The 17,557-nt window shown below is 35.9% G+C and overlaps 1 protein-coding gene across 2 annotated transcripts in view; it reads left to right on the forward strand.

Annotated features, from left to right (window-relative positions):
- PTPRM (protein tyrosine phosphatase receptor type M) overlaps window positions 1-17,557 on the forward strand; it is an 806,716-nt gene that overhangs the window by 331,409 nt on the left and 457,750 nt on the right. The gene's annotated exons all lie outside the window — the stretch shown is intronic.

Consider the following 17,557-nt stretch of genomic DNA (forward strand, 5'->3'; position numbering starts at 1 on the left):
GCCAAGACTTTTACCAAAAAACATACAGTGGGGCATTTCCCAACCCCAGAATAGTGCTTTGAGAGCTGAGCAACCAAAATACTGCAAATGTCTGTGTGTGGGCATGTGTGTGCATGCCTGTGTACATGCATGGAGGTGTGCTTTTTCCCATAATCACTCTGGTTCATAAAAAGTAAGAAGGTAATGTTTACCTTCTGTAAATTGGAATGAATAGTATCCAGCTGTACAAATTACTCTGTATTTTTTTTCTCCACTTAGCGTTATGTTTTTTAGGTCAATCCATGATATTATATCGTATGAATATACTATGCTTTATTTTTCTATTCTTCCACAAACATTTAGTTTTTTCTCCCAGTTGTTCTTTATGACAAACATGGCTACAGTGAACATCTGTGTGAGTGCCTCTGGGTACAATGTACAAGAACCTCAGTAGAGTATATTCTTAGAAGCAGAATGGCTGGAATGTAGGATAGAAACACTTTTAGTTTTACTAGATGCTGCCAAATTGCTATGAAAAGTGTCTGAACCAGTTTATATTCCCACCAGTGCACATGGGAGTTTTATTTTCCCTATATCCTTGCCCAAAATTGATATTGTCAGACTTTAAATCTTTGGCCATGTGAGGGATGACAGCCTGCTTTATTTTTAGGGTCCCCAGCATTAAAGAGAGAGAGAGACTGGCTGGTTCAAACATTCCTGGATTTGTGCTGGTGGTCCCTACCCCAATTCCTGAGAAAGTGGTTATACCTGCAATGATATTAAAGATACAAACATTTGCAGAAGTGTCTCTGCTTTTGTTGCCTGGTTTGAAGAGATCATGAGCTCATTCTCTGTGGTAGTTACCGAGAGCCCTTTGTGGTCGTTATCTGATGAGGGTATCATGGCACAGTCATCTGATTCCATCCAGAGGGATTTTGCTCTCTCTGTGATCTTTATCTGGTGCTCAGAGCTTGCCACAGCACCAAAGTTCAAACACCGCAATCATCTTGTTCCTTACTGAGGCAGACATTACTTTTGTAACACATTACATTTGCCTTTCTTCTGTCTGCAAGACTGGTGAGTTCAAGAAGAATTTCTCTCCCTTTTTTTTCTGAAAAGTCAGGAAAACGAACAATGCTGTACCTAACTGGAACAGCAGGGCAAATTTAGCAAGCGGAATATAATTACCTGAGTTGGAACTTGGCCAAATCCTCAGAGTAATAGCCTTGGGCTTGGAAAAATGCCATGGGATCTTCTAATGTACATAAATGATCCCACCTCAGATTCACCCCTTACCAGGAGGTTAAAGAAAATAGAGGAATGATGCATGCCTGCTATGTGCTGAGTGCCCCCCGTTACTCAGAGCAACCTTCGCCCTGCTGCAGATGCAATGGATGAGGCCAAGTTTGCAGGGGTCCGTCTTGTTCTCTATCCTGGGTTTGTTCTACATCTGGCCATCGGCCAACAAAATAGCCCCTGACGTGTGGCTCCTTCCATGCTGCAGCATCTGAGTCATTGTCTTCAGTAAGATATAAAGACTTACTTAATGCTTGTCCTTCTATCAGAACCTCCCAAAATGTGTCTCCCACAGTTTTGTTCATTCTTTCCAAGCTCAGCTGCCTATAGCCATAGAAATGGTGTTTATGGTCTCTCCTTTGGAGAATACTGGTACTAATACCTAAATGGCTTTGCAAACTGCTCTTAAGAGACACAGAATTGCAAAACAGGCTCTGTACCAGGGTAATGTATGGTACAACAGCATTTTGAACAGTAAGCTTTAAATGGTTTTGATGATGGGCCTTCTGTAATTATTTTTTCCTGAATCTCTAAGTTTATGGGGAAAACATGCAGATAAAGATTTTAAAGAAAGCAATAGTTTGGTCTTAAAATGTAAAGCTTTGCAGGTAATATTTTAGGATTTCCCAGCAAGATTTCTAAATAATAATCAATTACTTTGCAATCATGATAGTCATTAGATTTAAATCATAAGGGGGCATAAATATTTCATATCTAAAACTCTGCTTTCCAAAAGATTCAAAATTGCTGAACTTTATTTACTTCACTCTGAAGGCTCCTGTTTGGACTTATATAGGTTTATGAGCAGGCATTTCAACATTTTTTTAAAAGTACTTGTTAAGAGTATACAGTTGCTCATAAAATTGATTTTAATGTAGTGACAATAAAATGCAGGATCAGCATGAAATGTGGATATGGCTGTGCAGAATCAGCAGCTCGATGGCTTAAGCCCATGTCTAATGAACACAGATAATTTTTGTATTTGGTATGCACACTCAAAATATATTTTGAATTTGGTTCAATAATCCTAGTAGGAGAACCTGAAGAAGCATTTTATCAGCTCCATAATGTTGTCTCCTGTTTTTAAGTAGGTTATAAGCTATGCATGTTGGGTATCTCTGTTATTACCTTGTAGTGCTGGTGTATATTTTTATGTCTTACAAGCCATACAGCATTTTAACAGGTTTATTGAGATATAATTCACATATCATACAGTTCACCCACTTAAAGTGTACAAGTCAGTGTTTTTAGTATATTCACAGAGTTGTGTAACCATCACCACAATCAACTTTAGAATGTTTTTATCACCCCAAAAAGAAACCCTGCACCCACTGTTAGGTCGGTTCTCCATGCCCTTGGCCTCCACCCTCAGCTGTAGGCAATTACTAATCTACTTTCTGTCTCTGTAGATTGGCTTGCTTTCTCATAGTTCATTTAAATGGAATCATACAATACATGGTCTTTTCTGTTTTCTTTCACTTAGCACATTCATGGTTCATCCAAGTTCTAGAGTGTTTCAATACTTCATTCTTTCTTGAAGCTGAGAAACAGTCCATTGTATGATAATACCGCATGTTCTTTACACGTCCATCAACTGATGAACGTTTGAGTTGTTTCTAATTTGAGGCTATTGGGACTAACACTGTGATGAACATTTCCGTTACAGGCTTTTGTGTGGACATTTGTTTTCAACTCTTTTGGATATATACTTAGGAGGAGGATTGCTGGGTCACAGAATAACTCTTATGTTTAGCATTTTGGGTAACAGTGAAATTGTTTATCAAATTGGCTGCACCATTTTACATTCTGAGGAGCAGTGGACTCTTGCCAATATTTGTCATTTGTCCTTTTTTTTTTCTTTTTTCTACCTCAGGGGCTTTGAAGTGGTATTTCTTTGTGGTTTTGATTCCCTAATGGCTAATTATGTTAAGCATCTTTTTCTCTATTGGCCACTTATATACCTTTTGAAAGAAATGACTATTTAGATTTTTTCCCCGTTTCTAATTGAGTTATTTATTTTTTCCTCAGTTTTATTGAGAAATAATTGACATACATTACTGTAAAAGTTTTTTTTTTTTTTTTAAAGATTTTATTTATTTGACAGAGAGAGACACAGCGAGAGAGGGAACACAAGCAGGGGGAGTGGGAGAGGGAGAAGCAGGCTTCCCGCAGAGCAGGGAGCCCGATGCGGGGCTCGATCCCAGGACCCTGGGATCATGACCTGAGCCGAAGGCAGACGCTTAACAACTGAGCCACCCAGGCGCCCCAACATTACTGTAAAAGTTTAAGGTATCAGCATGGTGGTTTAATATACATATATTGTGAAATGATTACCACAATAAGTTCAGCTAGCAACCATCTTCTCACTATAGATACAATAAAGAAAAGGAAAGAAAAGAAAAGGAAAGAAAGAAAAGGAAAACAATTGTTCTCCTTGTGATGAGAACTCATAGGATTTAGGATTTACTCTTGGTATATATACCAAGGTATACTCTATGGTATATATCACACAGTGGGGATAGCTGTAGTCATCATGTTGTATGTTACATTCCTAGTATTTATTTATAACTGGAAATTTGTTCCTATTTACCACCTTCCTTCCTTTCCCCTCCCTGCAACTCCCCACTCCCTGCAACTACAAGTCTGATATCATGAGTTTGTTTTCTTATTTGTTTGTTTCATTTCAGATTCCATATGTAAATGAAATCATGCAGTATTTGTCTTTCTCTGTCTGATTTATTTCACTTAGCATAGTGCCCTGAGGTCCATCCATGTTGTCACAAATGATATAATTTCCTTGTTTTTTATGACTGAATAATGTTCCATTGTATATATATCCCACAACTTCTTTATCCACTCATCACCTGATGATAGAAACTTAAGTTGTTTCCATGTCTTGGCTGTTGTAAATAATGCTGCTATGAATATGGGGGTGCAGATATCTTTTCTAGTTAGTGTTTTCGGTATGTTTGGATAAATTGCTAGAAGCAGAATTGCTGGGTCATATGGTAGTTCTATTTTTAATTTTTTTGAGGATCCTCCATACTGTTTTCCATTGTGGCTGTAACAGTTTACATTCCCATCAACAACACATAAGGGTTGCCTTTTCTTCACATCTATACTGGTATTTGTTACCTCTTGTATTTTTTGATGATGGTCATTCTAATACGCATGAGGTAATATCTCATTGTGGTTTTAATTTGCATTTCTCTAAGGACTAGTGATGTTGAGCATCTTTTGTTTTCATGTACCTATTGATCTTTCATATATCTTTTTTGGAGAAATGTCTATTGAGGTCCTTTGCCCATTTTTAAATTAGGTTATTATTTTTTTGCTAGTAAGTTATATAAGTTTTATATATTTTTTAGATATTAAACCCTCATGATATATATGGTTTACAAATATTTTTCCCATTCCATAAGGTTGTCATTTCACTTTGTTGGTAGTTTATTTTGCTGTGCAGAAGTTTTTAGTTTGATGTAGTCCCACTTGTTTATTTTTTATTCTTTTCTTGTGCTTTAGGTGTCATATCCAAAAAGTTATTACTAAGACCCACACCAAGGAGCTGTATTCCTTTGTTTCCTTTCAAGAGTTTCATGGTTTCATGTCTCACATTTATGTCTTTAATCCATTTCAAGTTAATTTCTGTGTATGGTGTAAGATATGGGTCAAATTTCATTCTTATACATGTGAATATCCACTTATCACAGCTCCATTATTGAAAAGACTGTCTTTTTTCCATTGAGTATTCTTGACTTCCTTTTTAAAAACTAGTTGACTTTGTGTGCTGGGGTATATTTCTGGGCTCTCAATTCTGTTCCATTTGTCTATTTGTCCATTTTTATGCCAGTACCATGCCATTTTGGTGACTATAGATTTATAGTGTAGCTTGAAATCAGGAAGTGTGGTGCCTCCTGCTTTGTTCTTTCTCAGGATTGCTCTGAATATTCAGGGTCTTTTTGTGGTTCCATGTAAGTTTTAGGAGTGTTTTTTCTACTTCTGTAAAAAAAAAAAATGCTTTTGGAATCTCAGTAAGAATTGCATTGAATCTATAGATGGCTTTTGGTAGTATTAACATTTTAAAAATACTAATTCTTGGGGTGCCTGGTGGCTCAGTCAGTTAGGTGTCTGCCTTTAGCTCAGGTCATGATCCCAGGGTCCCGGGATCGAGCCCTGCATTGGGCTGCCTCCTCAACAGGGAGTCTGCTTCTCCCTTTTCCTCTGACCCTCCCCCCTGCTCGTGCTCTCACTCTTTCTTTTCTTTTTTTTACGATTTTATATATTTATTTCAGAGAGAGTGAGAGAGAGCACAAGAGCTCTCACTCTTTCTCTCTCACTCAAATGAATAAAAAAATTCAAAAATAATAAAATAATAAAAATATTAATTCTTTCAATCCATGAACACGGGCTCCCTTGCCATTTGTGTCTTCTAAAATTTTTTTTTCATCAATATCTTGTCATTTTCAGTGTAGAGATATTTCATCTCCTTAGCTAAATTTATTCCCGAGCATTGTACTGTTTTTATGCTATTGTAAATGAGATTGATTGCTTTATGTCTTTTTCAGAAAATTCATTGTCAGTGTATAGGAACACTACTCCATTTTATATGTTAATTTTGTATTCTGGGACTTTACTGAATTCATTGATGTAACAGTTTTTTAGTTGAGTGTTTAGGGTTTTTTGTATATAAAATTATGTTATCTGCAAATAAGGGTAGTTTTCTTTCTTTCTAATTCTGATAATTTTTATTTCTTTTTCTTGTATGATTGCCCTAGCTAAGACTTCTAGAACTATGTTGAATAGGAGTGGTTAAAATGGCAGTCTTGTCTTGTTCTAATCTTAGAGGAGAAGCTTTCAACAGTTCATCATTCAGTCTGGTATTATCTGTGGGTTTGTCATATGTGACCTTTTTGTGCTGAGATATGTTTCTTCTATGTATAATTCATTCAAAGTTGTTATCCTGAATGGATATTGAATTTTGTCCAATGCTTTTTCTATATCTATTGAGATGCTCATATGAGTCTTCTTATTCATTCTGTTAATGTGATATAATCATATTGATTGATTTGCATATGTTGAACCATCCTTGCATCCCAGGAATAAATTCCACTTGATCAAGGTGTATGATCCTTTTACTCTGCTGCTGAATTGGTTTGCTAATATTTTATTGAGAATTTTTGCATCTGTATTCATTAGGGATGTTGGCCTATAGTTTTGTTTTGTTTTGTTTTTAGTAGCTTTCTTTTCTAATTTTAGTATCAGGATAATGCTGGACTCAAAAGAATGAGTTTGGGACTATTTCCTCCTCTTCAATTTTGTAGAAGAGTCTGAGAAGGATTGGTGTTAATTCTTCTTTAAATGTTTGGTAAAATTCAGTGGTGAAGCCATCTGGTCCTGGGCTTTTCTTTGTTGAGAGATTTTTGGTTACTGATTCATCTCCTTACTCATAATTGGTCTATTCAAATTTTCTATTTCTTCCTGAATTAGTGGTGGTAAGCTGTATGTTTCTATGAATTTTTCCATTTCTTCTAGGTTGTTTGGTTTGTTGGCATAAAGTTGTTCTTAGTAGCCTCCTACGTCCCTTTGAATTTCTATGGTATCAGTTGTAATGTCTATTTCATTTATAATTTGTTGCTTTGGGTCCTCTCTCTCTTTAACTTGGTTAGTCTACCTACGGATTTGTCAATTTTGTTTATCTTTTGAAAGAACCAACTCTTAGTTTAGCTAATCTTTTCTACCGTTTTCTATTCTTTGTTTTTTTTCTACTCTAATCTTCGTTGTTCCTTTCTTCTAACTTTGGGCTCAGTTTGTTCTTTTTCTAGTTCTTTAAAATGTAGAGTTAGGTTATATATTTAGGATCTTTTTTGATTCTTAAATAGGCATATATTGCTATGAAGTTCCCTCTTAGAACTACTTTTGCTACATCCCACAAGTTCTTGTATTTTGTGTTTCCATTTTTGTTTATTTGAGGAAACCTTTTCTCCCCTTTAATGTCTTCTTTGATCCATTTGTTTTTCAGGAGAGAGTAGTTTAATTTCCATTTTCTCATGAATTTTCCAGTTTCCTCTTGTTATTGATTTCTAGTTTCATTCCATGGTGGTCAGAAAAGATTCTTGGTACCATTTCAGTCTTCTTAAATTTGCTAAGACTTGTTTTGTGGCCTAACATATGGTCTATTCTAGAAAATATTCCATGTGTGCTTGAGAAGAATCTGTATTCTTCTGTTGTTGGATACAATGTTTTATATATGTTTGTTAGGTCCATTTGGTCTATAGTGTTGTTCAAGTCTGCTGTTTCCTTAATGATTATCTCTTCAGATGCTCTACCCATTGTTGAGAGTGGGGTATTAAAATCCCCAACTATTATTGTGTTACTGTTTATTTCTCCTTTTATTTCTAGAAGTTTTTGCTTTTGTGTGTCAGTGCTTCACCAATGTGTACAGATATCTTCTTGTTACATCTAATTGTTAATCTCCGTTGATGTATTAGGCCCCTCTGTCATTACATAATGACATTCTTTGTCTCTTTTTATCATTTTTAACTTGAAGTCTATTTTGTCTAAGTATAGCTGCCCCTGCTTTTCTTTTCTTTTCTTTCTTTCTTTCTTTTTTTGGTTACCATTTGCTTGAAATGTCTTTTTCCATCCCTTCACTCTCATCCTGTGTGTGTCTTTAAGGCTAAAGTGCTTCTCTTGTAGGCAACACATTGTTGGATCTTGTTTTTGTTCTTTATCCATTCAGACATTCTGTGTCTTTTAATCTATTTATATTTACTGTAACTATTGACAGGAAAGGACTCACTATTTCCATTTTATTAATTTCTTTCTGGTTGCTTTGTAGATCTATTTTTCCTTGTTTCTGATTCTGGTGTCTTTTTTCTGTGTTTCAATATTTTTGGTTTCAATATGCTTTGATTTCTTTATCTTGTTCTTTTGTGAAATTACTACAAAATTTTTCTATAGAATTCCCATAAAACTTATATAAAATATCTTAAACTTATAGCACCCTATTTTAAACTGATAACAACTTAACTTTAATAGAATTTGGAAGCTTTACACTTTTACTTCTCCTCCTAAACGGAACACTTTAGGTTGTTACAAAATAGGTTCTTTTGCTACAATTTATATGTTTTTTATATTGTATAACTAACAACAGATCATTCTATTTATATGTTCTTTTTTTTTTAACTTTTAGAGTTGTAAATGAATTATGCACCACTATTACCTTATTGCAAAATCTAACTATGACTATAAATTTACCATTACCAGTGAGACTTACTCTACCTTTTTATGTTTTTATTATGTTTATTAGCATTCTTTTACCTCCACTCAAAGAACTCTCTTTGGCATTTTTTTTTATTAAAGTATAGCTGACATATAATGTTGTATTAGTTTCAGGTGTATAACATAGTGATTTGATAATTCTGTACATATGCAGTGCTCACAATAAGCATAGTTACCATCTCTAGCCATAAAAAATTATTAAAATATTACTGACTATATTCTGTAGGCTGTACTTTTCATCCCTGTGACTTGTTTATTTTATAACTGGAAGTTCATACCTCTTAATCTATTTCACCCATCCTCCCACTCTCCTTTGGCAACCACCCATTTGTCTTCTGTATTTACAAGTCTGTTTCTATTTTGTTTATTTGCTTTGTGTTTTGATTCCACATATATATGAAATCACATGGTATTTGTCTTTTTTTTTTTTGCCTGACTTATTTGACTTAGTATAATACTCTGTATATTCATGCATGTTGTCACAGATGGCAATATTTCATTTTTTATGGCTGAGTAATATTCCATTATGTATGTATGTATATACATGTGTATAGAACATTTTCTTTATCCATTCACATATCGATGGACATTTAGGTTGCTTCCCTATCTTGGTTATTGTAAATAATGGGGCAATAAACATAGGGGTGCCTATATCTTTTCAAATTTATGTTTTTGTTTTCTTTAGTTAAATACCCAGCACTGAAATTAGTAGATTGTATGGTATTTCTGTTTTTAAGTTTTGAGGAAACTCCATACCACTTCCCATAGTGGCTCTACCCATTCCCAGCAGTAGTGTACAGGGGTTACCTTTCCTCACATCCATGCCAACCCGTTATTTCTTGTCTTACTGATACTAGCCATTCTGACGGGTGTGTGATGGTATCTCACATTGTGGTTTTGATTTGTGTTTTCCTGATGATCTTTGATGTTGAACATCTTTTCATACGTTTGTTGGCCATCTGTATGCAGTCTATGGAAAAATGTCTATTCAGCTCCTCTGCCTATTTTTAATCAGATTATTAGATTTTTTAACTTTTTTTTGGTGTTGAGTTGTATGAGTTCCTTATATGTTTTGAGTATTAACCCCATACTGGATATATCATTTTCAAATATCTTCTTTTATTTAGTAGGTTACCTTTTTGCAAAAGATTGAAAACAAAAACCCACATGCCATTTATTGCATAAAGTGGATACGGAATCCAATACTATGGTGTTTTACTGTTTTGGAGTAGGAAATAATTTAGCAGTTTTTTTTAAACATTTAAGAAATGCAGACTTCATAATATAGCATCCCAGGTTCAAAATTATTCTTATTTTATAAAACAAAATTAATTTTTTCACTCATTGATTTATTTTCATACCCACATATTGCTTGTCTGTTTCTAAATTTAGATTTTTTATGAAAACATTATAAGCAGTATGATTAAAATAAGAATAACAGTGACAAAAAATTAGAATTGTTTTCTGAATTACATTCTGTTGAGTAATGACAGATCACATGCTTTGGTTGAGAGGCACATAGGACTCAGAACTGACATTGCATCTTAAACACATAGGAACCTAACTTGGATTTTTTCTCCCCCAAAATATCAATCATTTTTCTTCAAGATATGAGTGACTTTTAAAAATTATTTGTATATAGTACCTAACTTATTTTTCTATGATAAGGATGTTGAATCTGTTTTGCCACTTGAAAAATTATTTCATTAAGATCCATCTTTAGGGGCACCTGGGTGGCTCAGTGGTTAAGCGACTGCCTTCAGCTCAGGTCATGATCCCAGGGTCTTGGGATTGAGCCCCGCATCCGGCTCCCTGCTCTGCGGGAAGCCTGCTTCTCCCTCCCTTACTTCCCCTGCTTGTGTTCCCTGTCTCGCTGTCTCTCTCTCTCTTTCTCTGTCAATTAAATAAATAAATAAAATCTTAAAAAAAAAAAAAAGAAATAAAAAGAAAAAAAAAAAAGATCCATCTTTAACTTTAAAGCAAAACAAAAATAGTTTGGTCCTGTAACCTGTTAAGAGCAAGCTTCCTGCTTCTATCACAAGAGTTACATAGCCTCTTTGGCCCTATAAACGCATTAATGGGGATAATAATAATGATCCTTTCCTCAATGGGGTAAATATAAGGATTAAATGAGTTGATGTATATCAAGAACTTAGAACAGTGCTTGGCAGATTCTAAGAGCTCAATAAATGTGATCTATTACTATTATTTTTAGGCACTCCATCCTGATGGGCCCACTAAAATAAGTTAGCTGCAGATTAAGTAGCTAAACTGATCGATTGCTTACATGGGGTGATTTAGCAATGTCCATCTGCAAATTCAAAATTAAAATTTAATTTAAAATTAAAAAGAAAAATGTTTGCAGAATGTACTATGTCTCTGTGTGGGCAGTGCCAGGCTGTTTGGCTTCCATGCTACACAAATAAGAGTGTTGACTGCTTGTTCTGGCAGTTTGGGAATGCCTCCAGTTAATTTCAACCTATGCCATTACATTAAAATGCAAATGAAAATAAAAAAGGGTCAGGACCCAGTCCTCTTTTGCCCGTGTCAGTTTGCCCTTTATTCTCACAAATTACCGTTCTTTGATCTTGTTGTTCGCATTTTGGTGCAGGCTTTAAAGGATCAATAATATGAAACATCTGCAAAAAGATTTGCATCTTGGTCAGTAGTTTCTGGCTTTGGGATCAAAGGCTGATTTGAGATCAATTAATACCTGAAAACCTCTATTCTTTTAACAACTGTTTTCTTAATAAGAAGCAACAGAATATGGCAGAGATGAGAAAATAGGAGAGTTGTAGTAAAAATCCTGTTTGATATTCATGGAAGATACTTAGTTTTTAGAACTCCTGCAGGTTTTAGAAGAAAGCTGGCATAGCATTTTGAAAGGGTATCCAGGAGACGAATGGGCCTATAAATTTGGGGAGAGAGAGAGAATTTTTCTTTTTGAATATGGGGTAGATTGAAATTTTCACTCTAACGGTGCTCTACCTGGTGTTACAATTAAGATAGTTTGGCAGGATTCAGAGCATACAGCTCAGCATGGGATCAGAACTTTTCTGGCTGTAGAACTTTTTCTTGGGATCTTCTCCAGTTTCCAGTGATAAATTAGTTATTTTAAATAGTAATGAACGTTTTTGAGGGTACCAGGCACACACAGTACCTTCCTGGCATCATATTGTTTAATCTTTTTCCCAGCCCTACATAATAGGTACTTTTTTTTTAAATCCTTGTCTTACAAATTAAATATATATATATATATATCTGTATATATATCCACCCACCGAGGCTTGGGTTGAAGAACTTTTGCTTCTGTTCAGAAGTAGTAAGGGGCTGAAATACTGATGCTTGAATGCATGAACACACGTGGCAGAAATCCAAATCTTAAAATAGCATCAGCCTTCCCATTTGAAAATAGTTCTAGAATTCACATCACTGGACAGGGAGAATCCAGGCATCTTAAAACTTTGGTAAGATTATATAGGCCTTTAACATTTATTGAAAAAACTTAAAAATGCCATTATTAGAAATTTTGACTTCCATGTTCTTAAAAGAAACTAATCTGGAAAATAGAATTCCACAGTCCATTTGTCTTGTTCAGCCTGATGGATGAGTTACCATCTTCCATTTAAGTCAATTAATTATCTTTTATCTGAAAAGGATAAGTTGCTTATAATAGTGTTTATGCTTAATAGGTTTGTATGTGTTCATCTGGCTTCCATTTGAGTTGTGGCTTTTATTATCTTAGCCAGATTATTTTTTTCTAGCAGTCTTCTTCTCAACTAAGCAATGCTATTTCCCAAACCAAAGACAGTCAGTCCATTCCAGGGAAGGGCCCTCCCAAAATACAATTTGAACAGAGGTATAAATTCCTTAGACCTTTAACCTTACTGTGTGAGTAATATGCACCAGCAGTCTTTCAGAAAGCTGTATTGAAGATCAAAACAATACTAAAGGAAAAGTAATAACTTTCATTCTGTCCAATAAATCTTTAAGAACAGGGGCAAAGAAAGACAGACTTTCACATAATCATATCTTCGGCCTCCAAATTAAAAATGTAAGTCATATCCTCACAAATAACCCCCTGGGGGCAGTAAGTATTAGCAGAGTGTATTGATAAATGAGTTTTTCTGTGTCTTTCTTTTTTGGTTCAGTTAGCCATTGCTTGAAACAGAGCCCTTAGGAAAGCAGTCTTCCTGGGGTGGACTTCCCAGTGGATGAACAGCCCAATAGCAGAACTAGTGACAATTCTGATATTCACATTATTTATTATTATTAAGTTAGCTGATATAGCAGATACATATATTTCATGAGTTTCTCAAGACAGATTATAGAAATTAATACTTAGTATTTTTGGGGGTGTGGTGAAAAGAACTCTTTTATATACCCTGCTAGTAGAGATGCAAATTGTTATATGTTTTAAAGAAAGTAGTTTGGCAGTTTGTGTCAAAAGTCTTTTAAAAATGCATTTCTTTTGTCTTACTAAATTCAGTTTCTGAAAATTTATCCTAAGGAAAAACCAGAAAGTCTATATGATGATTTAATTATGAAAACTTTTATCTTGGCATTATCTATAAGAAACCCAAATATTCAACAGTAGAGGATGATCCAGTAAACTTTTGTATGTCTTTATCATATATATCAGGACTTCTCAACCTCGACCCTATTGACATTTTGGGCCAGGTGATTCTTTTTTGTGGGGGCTCTCTTGTGCACTGCAGTATGTTTAGCACCATCCATGATCTCTTTTCACTAGATACCAGTAGTACCCCCCACCTTCTCCACCCCTGTTGTGACAACCGAAAATGTCTTCTGACATTGTGAGATGTTCCCTGGGGGTGCCATTCCCCCAGTTGAGAACCATTGATATAGCAGGCAGATTTTCAGATAGTTTTAGATGATTATTTAAGATGGGAAAATGGTGACAATATTTTGTCATTCTTTTTTTAAATGCATGGTTACCACAAAAAGGGAGAAAGATACCAACAGACCATGTTAGAGGGTGCTCACGTTTCTTAATGGCAAGGGGTTGTTCTGATAGTGCGATGCAAAGCCAGAAGCTCCCACCATTGACCTCAGAGTAATCCATGAATAACATAGCTGCCCATAATATGTCCCCACGAGAGAGGATTCTACCAGGTGCTAGAAGCTTCCTTTTTTGGTTCCAGTGGAATTAATTAATTAATTAATTAATTAATTAATTTTACCTTCATTCCACCCCCTCCCCATCCCTACCCCATTTTCAGCTGTTCTCATGATTTGGCTTTTCATCTGTCTCCTCACCTGGTGCAATGAATAATCTCTATGAACATTTCTGGTTGAATCAAAGTTCAGTTTCCCAACCTTCTTCAGGTTGTCCAGGCTTTAGGTCAATATGCTATGTGTGTCCTCAACAGGTTACAGGATACGGTCCATTTTTTAAAACAGTGTGCAGAAATACATGCATATTTCAAAAATTGCTTCTTAGAGATAAATTTTTATATGATTGAAAAATTAAATACTTCTCTATTTTTAATGTTTATTATTGAAAATATTTTCTAAAAGCAAAAAATAAATTATTTAAATCACAAATCCTAGGAAAAAGAATTAAATTGGTTTCCAATATCTTGGACATTTTAAAGCATATTAACTGTATTAGTAGGAAGAATATGTAAGTGAAATTGGTCCAGGTAAGTTGTTTTCAAATGCCATTCAGATCTGGGGGAAAATGAATTATATTATTTCTCAGGCAGTTTGGAAACATGCTATAGTATTTAAAAAAAAGAAAAAGAGAACTATATGGATATCCTGCCCTTGCTCTTCCAAAATAACTCTCCTGCCGTGCTAGATAAGGAATGATATTAAAAATTTCAAGATTTGAAATTCATTTTCTAAACGATTTTAGCCCATGGGAAGCTTACTCTTGATGTTCAAACTAAATGTATTTTAGCTTTCCCCTTGTGCCACTCAGAAAGTGTAGAAGCTTTTGAAGGGCTGAAAATCTCTAATGGTTATATCAGGAAAGGAAATGTTACTATAGAAAAGAGAATCTTTCTTGCATTTCTGCATCTGTAGGAGGAGTGGTAGACACTAAGCTGTGTTGTCCCCACACACTATGATTAGGCCTTCTGGTTGAGAAATTTAAGAGAACTCACTTGTAGTGCATAAAAAAAGCAAGAAGGATTTTGAGAAAATCCTTGGGGGCCTTGGGGAGGGAGACAAAGGTGAGAGGAGAAGGAGTCATAGATGGGGTGCAGGGCAAAAAGCCAAGGCGTAAGACATACATGAGTAACATGGAAATTTTGCAATGGATTTTTAGGGGAAACTTTTTTGATTTTTAATTTTTAGTAACTTAACTATGTAAGGGAATACAATACCAGGGTTGATACTCAAAATGCTCCCCAACCTTTTAGGACAGGCTCGGAACTGACCCTGGGCTTACCCAGGTGGGTGAAACAGCAGAATAGCACCTCAGGGGCAATACCCCTTTCCCAGAAGTTATCATGAAAGATGGCTGCACACTCAAAAACCTTGTCTTAGGGACCCAACTTAGTACGGTGGCTTTTAGCAAGAGGCAAGCAGAGATAGGAGGCATGAGATGGACAGGAGAGGGCAGCATTAGTGAGAGGTCCTGCTGGTCGAACGAGCAGGATAATGTCCATCGGAGTATGGAAGGTGGGAGTGGTGCTCAATGTACATGGGAGCCAGCTTGGGAGATTTTTCTCAAAGGAACCTTGGAAGTTCTAAATTAACCTTCGCAGGAGTCATGCACACAGGAGCATGTGGACATCAGGGATTTGGAAAGGGGCACGCCCTCTGACTGAGCAGTTCCCATGAGAGGAGCAGGACCAAACAGGGCGAAGAGAGAGGCCAAAACCAAAAGCTGATGGAAGAGCTTCCAGCCCAAGAGGCACCTTCTAAACAAAGAAGCCTGGGATTCTAACCCAGCTTCAGAGAGTATACTAATTCTAAATGTAACTCAAACCGTAAGCCTTTTTATAGTTTACCCATGGATGCAAGAGGTGTCTCCAAAGAGGGCACAGAAGAGGCAGCCCCCATACCCAAAATATGTGGAGAAAGCAAGCAAGGACTGTATTACCACAGGTGGAACACTACCATGGCAGTGGGGGGAGAGGTGACAAGGGTCCTTATTGGACTAGAACGAACCACTGAGAGCTGGCAACAGTCGGTAGCATGCCAGTTGCAAATGGCACCCCACCTACCGATCTACCCACCTCTCTGCCCAGCCAGCTGTGAACTCTGTGTCTACGAATGGCTCCCTCACTAGCCAGCTCCTACCATGTTCTGGCAGTTTCTGTTCAAAAACTCTTCTTCACCCTTAGCAAAACGTGCCTCTCCGTACTTTGGAACATAACAGTGTAGGGTAGTGTGTGTGTGTGTGTGTGTGTGTTTGTGCGTGTGCTTGTGTGCATGTATGTCTGTACGTGTGCATGTGTCCTGAAAGCCTATAGAGCATAGACTGCTCTGATCAGCTATCTTTGAATTCCTGTGAAGTGGCTAAAATCTATTGCTGTACAAACACACGAGTGGACAGAGGAGTTACCACTTCTATCATCTTTCTTCCTTTCTTGAATGCTGTGTACATGGTATAGTTTGATGTCCATGTGGCTAGGGGGAATGTGCTTTGAATTATTTTACAAGGGAAAAACAGTTGAAAAAGATTCTAGTTGATGACAGGTGTGCCATAATGGACATACTGTGTTGGATTTGAAGAAGGATATTTCATTTGCTTATATTTCCTAGACAAGAAAATAGCTTTCTTGCTTTCAATTTAGTCCTGTTAATTTAGTCAAATCTCAAATTCTCAAATTCTTAATGATTTCTATTAATATTGGGAACCCCTAATGTAGGTAAATCTAAAATAGTAATTTTTAGGAATTTTTGTGTAGCGACAGTTTGTTCATTTGTGTCAGAGGTGAGGTTAGGAGAGTAGAATTCTATAGAAGTTGAAATTGCAAGTAAACAATTTTAAAGAATATAAAATCAATTTAATTAATACAAATTCAATTTAAATAATATGAATTCATTTATTATTTTTAAATAATATGTATTTTATTAATTTTTAATAATTTTATTATTAATTTCAAATAATAAGAATTCAACTCAATGTGCCTGGGCTTTGGAACTGTTCACACTCTGGTTCCAACACTTACTAGGCAAGAACCCACAGTTCCCCCATCTGCAAAGTGGAAAAAAATACTTACCTCAGAGAACATTCATGAATGTTCAATGGAAAAGTTTCTGGCACATAATGCTCAAAACATGTTACCTTTTGGCATTTTCTAAAAACAAAACATCCTTCAGCTTTTTTGGGAACAGAGACGAAGAGAAATTTGATTTAGGGATTTTTTTACAGAGGTCTTTAAAAACCACAACATCATGTTATTCTTGGCCAAACGTAATTTAAAATAGTGAAAAATAGGTCATAGGGCTTTAAATTAATATATTAGTATTAGAGAGGTGCCTGGGTGGCTCAGTCAGTTAAGCGTCTGCCTTCTGCTCAGGTCATGATCCCAGGGTCCTGGGATTGAGCCCCGCATCGGGCTCCCTGCTCAGCGGGAAGCCTGCTTCTCTCTCTCCCACTCCCCCTGCTTGTGTTCCCTCTCTTGCTGTGTCTCTCTCTGTCAAATAAATAAAGAAAATCCTAAAATATATATATATTTGTATTATAAACAATGAGCCATAATTATCTGCTTTTTTAGAAGTTATTTAGGACATTTTGCATGCTAAGCATCATGAATACACTTTTGGAATTACTAGTGGCCTCCAAATTAGTAATGGGCTTTTCCTGTGTGTTACTGATATTAAAATGCATTTCTCTTTGTTCTTGGTAGTAACCCACTTCCGTTCCTAATTATGTTCTGCATAGGCTAATATTAGTGCTGGTTTATCATGTTTGGGTATTCAGTAGTGGGGCACCATTCTTTGAAGGTGTCTGGACATGGCCTAAAGACATGCTGATGGTGAGGACAACCTGGCAAGGCATAAGAAATTTATTCTAGTT

Source organism: Mirounga leonina, unplaced genomic scaffold, assembly GCF_011800145.1.
Source record: "Mirounga leonina isolate KUSES-001 unplaced genomic scaffold, KU_Mleo_1.0 Mir_93, whole genome shotgun sequence".
NCBI classification, from domain to species: Eukaryota; Metazoa; Chordata; class Mammalia; order Carnivora; family Phocidae; genus Mirounga; species Mirounga leonina.